The sequence below is a fragment of the Anabas testudineus genome, chromosome 21 (assembly GCF_900324465.2).
Source record: "Anabas testudineus chromosome 21, fAnaTes1.2, whole genome shotgun sequence".
In the NCBI taxonomy this organism is placed as follows: domain Eukaryota; kingdom Metazoa; phylum Chordata; class Actinopteri; order Anabantiformes; family Anabantidae; genus Anabas; species Anabas testudineus.
The window spans coordinates 19,375,647-19,382,314 of NC_046629.1; the positions used below are offsets into that span (position 1 = coordinate 19,375,647).

The 6,668-nt window shown below is 38.3% G+C and overlaps 1 protein-coding gene across 2 annotated transcripts in view; it reads right to left on the reverse strand.

Annotated features, from left to right (window-relative positions):
• Positions 1-1,087, reverse strand: part of itgb2 (integrin, beta 2) — a 28,375-nt gene extending 27,288 nt beyond the window's left edge. For both annotated transcript variants that reach the window (XM_026377220.1, XM_026377222.1), the window contains exon 1: positions 1,021-1,087. The gene's annotated coding sequence lies outside the window, so the exon portion shown is untranslated. The remainder of the gene's footprint in view (positions 1-1,020) is intronic.
• Between the last annotated feature and the right edge of the window lie 5,581 nt (positions 1,088-6,668).

The window sequence follows — 6,668 nt, forward strand, 5'->3', positions numbered from 1 at the left end:
AAAATGTTTTTCTGTGAGAGAAAATACTAGATAAATACTGGTGGATGTTGACAATTTTACATCATCTATCTATATCGAACTATATTGGCTTAAACATAAAAGCTAAATTTCCCTTTAAGGTGTTACAGCATGTGTGAAACACCCGCCCCTATCTGGTTAAAAATATGATTTCCTGTAAACAGATACTGTTGGCCATAAAAGGTAAAAGGGAACAAGTGTTGTGTCACTTGTATAGTTCCGCTTTCTAAATCAGGCTGAAATGTAGCTTGTGAAAATGCACAATATATTTATTTTTTATCTGTCACTACAAACAATACAACAGACAAAATAAAGATAACAATTATCTTTGTGCTATACTCAAAACATTCTCAGTTGAGATTTTAGCTGGGTACATGATTTAGCAGTTAGCAGAGTCGAGTCATATTTTAAAGCCTTTCAAAATGTATACAATATAACACTGCTAACGTATAGTGATTGTTGGAGAGATTTAAGAGCCTGTGAAAATCATGTCATGGCCTGATATGCACACACAACACCAACCACAGTATAACTAAACTTTAACTAGCTAAATAGATAAATCTACCTTAAGACTGGAAGTACATTTGTCTAAAAATATTACTATATTCTAAGTAGGTAAAATTTTGAATGCAGAACATAGATATTTTTCTATATCTGGATTCAGAAAACAAATTGAAAACAACAAACATTTTCTCAATAATGTGTCAGTAGGAGTAGTTTGTGTCAGAACTTCCTCCCAGAAAATAAGAAGCTTGACTTTCTCATTAAAAAATAAATTCCCAAACCATCACAAAACGTTTATTTTTTTATTTTATCGTCTGACCTCTGACTTGATATGACACATAGTTATTGAAATAACCGTGTTTGATTATGTAACATTTTGTCCCTAATCAGACTGTTCTTGAAAAACAACTTTCCTAGCATTTCAAACACGACTATCATCATCAATAACATTGTTCATAATTCTAAGAGTCTTTTGTAAAAAAATAAAATAAAACTTACCACAAAAGGGAAGATGCAGCTATGGTCTGGCTGACAGTTGTGTTAGTGGAAAGACTCCACCCTCATGACAGGAAATGTGAAGCAACCAGAGTTGTTTCACACTTCCTGTGAAGGCCACAACCAGAAAGTATCTGGGTTAAGAAGTTAGCTATGAGGGCAAACTGGGTAAAGAAGGTTTTAAAGAAGGTTTTGTTGGCACTGGATCAGCAGAATAAAAAGATTAAACATCTTTTTACTTAAATAACAAACATAATGCTGTTCTCCTAAATAATTAATTAATAAAGGATATACGTATCTCACATTATAAGCAGAGATGGGAAATTTCATTCATATTTTATAGTTTGATTTATGTGAGTCTGGTTGACAAACCTGGCATAATGGCTGCAGGATCTCACAAAGAATCAGAATCAGAATCAAAGAATCAGAATCAGTAAGTCTGGACCTGTACTTAGACTTATTGAAGTTCAGCTCAGGGAAGCTGGGGGTCAAATCTCTCAAAACTGCAAATAGCGCGATGCAAATAAAAAACAATGACCCACAAATAATGGTGCGACCCTACAATTGGTCTGGGTTACCGGGGACTGTCGATGGACAGGTGTCGCTATGTGACTGCAGAGTACATTAGGCTGCATTGGGTTCCTTACTCTTTTAATCGCCGTGAATGCATCACTTTGACTTATAATGTCCTGCTGGGCAGCAACTTAAAAAAACTTTTTTTTGAAGTGTTGTGAACGCAGCGCTGGGACGAATGTCCGCGTGTGCTTCATAGAAACGAGGCCGCTAGTCAGGCTGAAAACTCTCCATGGCAACGCTGCTGTCACTCATTGAGAAATGTTTTTCTGCTTGCATTAAGCCCGGCCAATGTCCCGCCCCCGACAGCCATATACCCCACCGTGATTGGTTGGCACCATCACTGTAAAGTGCCAAACATATAAAACTCGGGGGACCGCGCTAACATTAAACTTTAATATTAAGGCGGGGGCCACAAATTATCATCCATTATTATCAATTCGAGTTTGAGACCCCTGGTGTAAAGGATATAAGAAACTGGATGCTACATCCACACTGTAAACCTAGATGGCCTTTCTGTTCTATCTAGTGCAACAGTAAAAGACCTTGGTGTGATTCTAGATTCAAGTCTTTCATTTGAAGCTTGTGTAGATAATATCACCAGCATAGCTTTCTTTCACCTCAGAAATATTGCAAAGATGAGGAATATTTTGTCACTAAACGATGCAGAAAAATTAGTCCATGCTTTCATCACCTTTAGGTTGGACTACTGTAATGCCTTACTGTCTGGTTGTTCAACCAGGTGAATAAACAAGCGTCAGTTAGTTTAGAATGCAGCAGCGAGAGTCCTCACTAGAACCAGAAGATACAAGCACATCACCCCTATCTTATCTACACTTCATTGGCTCCCTGTTAAATTTCGCATTGATTTTAAAATACTACTTTTGACATTTAAAGCATTAAATGGTTTCGCGCCGCAGAACTGCTAGTGCCTTATGATCCGCTACGTCTACTTCAATCAAAGGATGCAGGCTGCTTGACAGTACCTCGTATCATGAAAACTACAGCTGGGGGCAGAGCTTTTTCTTACCAAGCCCCAAAGTTATGGAATAGCCTTCCAAATAGCATTCGGGAGTCAGACACAGTCTCAGTATTTAAGTATAGGCTAAAAACCTATTTATTTAGTCAAGCATTTTTGTAAGTACATTCGCCTTAGGGAAACACTCATGGACGTAGAGCGTTATGGTGAACTGGTATGTTTAAATGCTGTCTTCCCCACTCTCATTGATCACTCAGGTTTGTTGACGGTGAAGTGATTGGTTACTCTACATCCCAGGGAGCCCTCATGTCTGTGTTTCCCTCTGGCCTACCTTTTAATTAGGCTGTCATAGTTAGTCCTGCCAGAGTCTCTGCTGCACTCTACACTAAATATACATTCACCTCATACATTATCTGACTGTGACCATACCCAACTGTTATTTCTCCTCTTCTGCTCTCCCCTCTCCTCTTCTCTCTCTTTCCCTCTCCCTGTCTCTCTGTCGACCTACATGTCGTTCCACAACATATAGCCAAACATATTTTGCCCTGCACGGATTTTCTTTTAGATAATTTTAAGCCCGCTGCAAAAAGTCTTGGTGTTTGGTTTGATAGTAAACCAAACTTTAAGCATCATGTCACTAAGCGTGTTCAGGTATGTTTTTATCACTTTAGGAATATGTCCAAAATACGTTCAATTCTATCATTTCATGAGACAGAAGTAATCTCACATGCATTTATGTCCTCACGCCCTGAATCTTGCAAAAGTTTGTTCACCTGTCTCAGCCATAAATCTATTAATCGGCTCCAGATTGTTCAGAACTCAGCTGCAAGACTCTTAACTAGAAAAAGAAAATATGAACACATCACTCCTGTCTTAGCTTCTTTAGACTGGCTGCCTCTGTGTTTTAGGATTGATTTTAAGATTTTATTAATAACTTTTAAAGCCCTCCATGGCCTTTCCCCCAGCTATATATTCCAGCTTTTAAAGCCTTATGAGCCTGCAAGTAGCCTGAGATCCTCTGGTAGAAATTTTCTGTATATCCCTGATGTCAGAATGACAACTAGAGGTGATAATGCTTTTTCAGTTAGAGCCCCCAAACTCTGGAACAACATACCTGAGGAAATAAGATCAGCTGACTCAGTAACATATTTTAAATCTCTCCTTAAAACATACCTCTACCGGCGAGCCTTTTCTGATCTTCTTGAAACTAAGACAAATCCTTCTTTAGGAAGACTTCCCATTAACTAAGAATGTCTTTCTGTTGGAACTGGTCTTCCTAAGGACTGATGCTTTAGTTGTTGTAAGTTTTGTTTGCATTATTGTTTTGTTTTGTTTGTATTATTGGTTCCTGCACCCCAACCGGTCAAGGCAAATGGCTGTTTAACTTGAGCCTGGTTGTGCTGGAGGTTTCTTCCTCTAGGGGGAGTTTTTCTTCTCCACTGTTTGCCTAGTGTTTGCTCAAGTCGATCTTGTTGGGCTACTGTGTTTTTGTCTCTTTTCTGAAGCACTTTGTAACATATGTTTAGAAAAGTGCTCTATAAATACATTTATTATTATTATTTATTAAACCTGAAATAAACCTATAACAATGTACAATTGACAGCTCTGAATCACTGATCTTACAGTTAGCAATCATGACATCAAAAAGTTTAAATATTACAGCAAATCAATATTAACCTCCGAAAAGATCAATATCACTATCATATATATTTTCAATTTAAAACGTTAATTTAATCAGGTTTGTGTTAACCATGGAGATCTTAAATGTTCCATTAATGTTTTGTAAGTTCATTACCTTGCTATAATCATAAGCAAACAAATGTACAAATATTGCATATATAAGAACTGTTTTTAAATTTCACATGTTCACAAGTTCAAACAATGATAATTGGTGGTTGTAATGCACACAATTAAATTAAGATGAAAAAATAATGAAAAAATAAAAACATAGGGGTATTGATTTAACATACTGTGCACACAATATAACTACATATGTTCATTTGAAGTTGAATCTCTAAACTACTTTGCATAAGTTGGCAAAAAGTGTCCTCAGATAATACAAATAATCCGTAATTTACTAATTCAAATTGTTTATGTTCTATACTGTATTTTAAGTACAGCTTACCATCACTGTCTCTCCCCTCATTTGGTTCTGACTGCTTGTGTTTATGGCATCCATGTTGCTGCAGAAGACATGACATATTTAAGTAAGGGATGTGCATTGACTGCCCTGTGTGAAGCTCGTGGTGTTAGACATGTGCATCTGTTAGTTTGAATCCTCATCCTTAATGCAAATGGCAAGGCATCAATCCAGTTGAGCTTGCTATCAGCACAGATCTTTGCTATTTTAGCTTTAAGAGTTCCATTAGCCCTTTCTACCATGCCCTCTGATTGGAAATGATACACACAACCAAGCCTCTGTCTAATCCCCGACATTTTAGTCACAGCAAATCGAAAAAACTCTCTTTACAGAAACTTCACTACTGATTGTGCATCTGGAGCCTTAGTTGGCACTGTCTATCCATCTTTTAAATGCACTGTGAGTATATATCTCTTACCTTGTACTGGATGCAAATACCTTTAAGTGTGTAAATGGTTCATCTGGTGATTAAATAGATGCAGTGAGTCATGACAAGGGTTGTTGTGTTTGACACATATTATTGCAATCATTCAGTGCGTGAGCTACAGTTTCGGTGACCACCATGCCCTTTAAATCATTGTTTTAACCTCCCCCCTTGCACAATGGTCTATATCAAGACATTGATCGCAATCTACCATTTTCTGTAGATCGCATCACATTAAAAATATAGACATCAGGCTGTCATCCATCCTCACTATCAAATTTGTCACTTGATTGACTGACAGGGCAGCCAGTCTGACATCTGATCATGTCTAACACATGGGTCAAGCGCGCCAAGGTACAAAATTTGTAACTAAAAGGTTTAAGTGGGTTGATTTAGTTATTAGGGGACAATCACTGCACAGAAGGGATTGCTGGTGGTTTTTGTAAGTTAAAGCAGGCTGCTGACAGGCTGTTAGACAAACTGACTGAGGAGGAACAACCTGAGAAAATGTAATTTGCACTAGCTAAACAAGAAAGGGATTTTCCAGACTAAAAGTTTGCCTCAAATACTTGCCTCAGGATGAGTTTAAAGGATTTATTACAGAAACAAATACAATATTGATGTGAGGAGATCCAGTCGCGTCACAGCTGAAGAGGGGTGACTTTGGATGTGGGTGGAGGTCTATGAGATGATACAGGGTATACTGGAGTCACACAGTGAGAATACTGATGTAAAAAGTTAGTAGTTAACCTGAATGAGAGCGGTGGGGCAAACTGGGGAGTAAGGAGTGACGATGATCCAGAAGCTGTGTAGAGGTGACCAGCGAGCATGACATCACGATCCAAGATGGCCAGTGTAGAACAGGGAGCATGTGTAGCTGAGGCAAAAACAGGTAGAAAAAAAGCGTCCTCGGTCCACAGCTAAAGCCCATTGATGGGTTGCAGGAACGGTGAAAGGGTAATGCAAAAGCACTACAATCAAATAATTCGATATCCACAATCCAAATATCCAAATGCGAATACAGTCAGGGGTCACATACAGAAGAGCTGTTCCAAGAGATGGTGGGTAGGGCAGATCCGAGAGCAGAGTAGAGGAGCAGTCTGAAGTCATACACCAAGAGGTCCAAATAGGGAGCGATAGTAGAGCAAAGGGAGGAATGGAAACAGGAGCAGGTCAGGTTCAGGTAAGAAGGAAACACTCATGGTACCAAAGATTCGGGCTGAGACAGGTCCTGGTAGTGGGGAATGAAATTCCTATCCTGAGAGACAGAACGAAGAATAACACAGTTTGGAGAGAAAAACAAAACCTCTCAAACATTTTGTGGCTTTTTCTCACAGTCATGGTTATGTCTAAATTAAAATGTAAGGAACACTATTGTTAAAACGACCAATGTCTGAATTTACCAGTGTTACATATCCCATGTCTATAAAGAGTTATAACCAATAAGAAATGTTTCTTACTTGTAATTCATGAATACAGTTCACCCATGTGCTAGTTATATAGTGAGTTAGTTAAGTGAGTGTCCATAAAATCGC